Source organism: Odontomachus brunneus, unplaced genomic scaffold (assembly GCF_010583005.1).
Source record: "Odontomachus brunneus isolate Ranch 3 - 2012 unplaced genomic scaffold, Obru_v1 Obru_scaffold_067, whole genome shotgun sequence".
NCBI classification, from domain to species: Eukaryota; Metazoa; Arthropoda; class Insecta; order Hymenoptera; family Formicidae; genus Odontomachus; species Odontomachus brunneus.
The window spans coordinates 263,452-263,706 of record NW_022639517.1 but is presented as its reverse complement, the minus strand read 5'-3'; the positions used below and the strand labels follow the sequence as shown (position 1 = coordinate 263,706).

The following is a 255-nucleotide window of genomic DNA, read 5'->3' as shown; positions in this document are numbered from 1 at the left end:
TCAATTGGGAATTCAATTGTGATCTCAATAGAAATTTTTCAGTAGGGTGTACAAATGTCAACGGTTATCATCTTTCATCGTGTTTCGAACGGCCCGAGGACGAAGAGCGGCCGGTTCGTTATGCGAGATGCGGATAGGTGTCCGCTCGCCGCGTGGAGACCGCGGGCTTCGTCGCTAGCAGTCCGCTATCCAGCGGCCCCGTAAGATGACGTGGGAGGCAAGTGATTCGCGAAGTTCTTCGGAGACGGGAGGCTG

General features: G+C 54.1%; 1 protein-coding gene across 2 annotated transcripts in view; it reads right to left on the bottom strand.

The window, feature by feature from the left end:
* Nucleotides 1-255, bottom strand: part of LOC116846722 — a 4,264-nt gene that overhangs the window by 3,895 nt on the left and 114 nt on the right. The window lies entirely within an intron of this gene.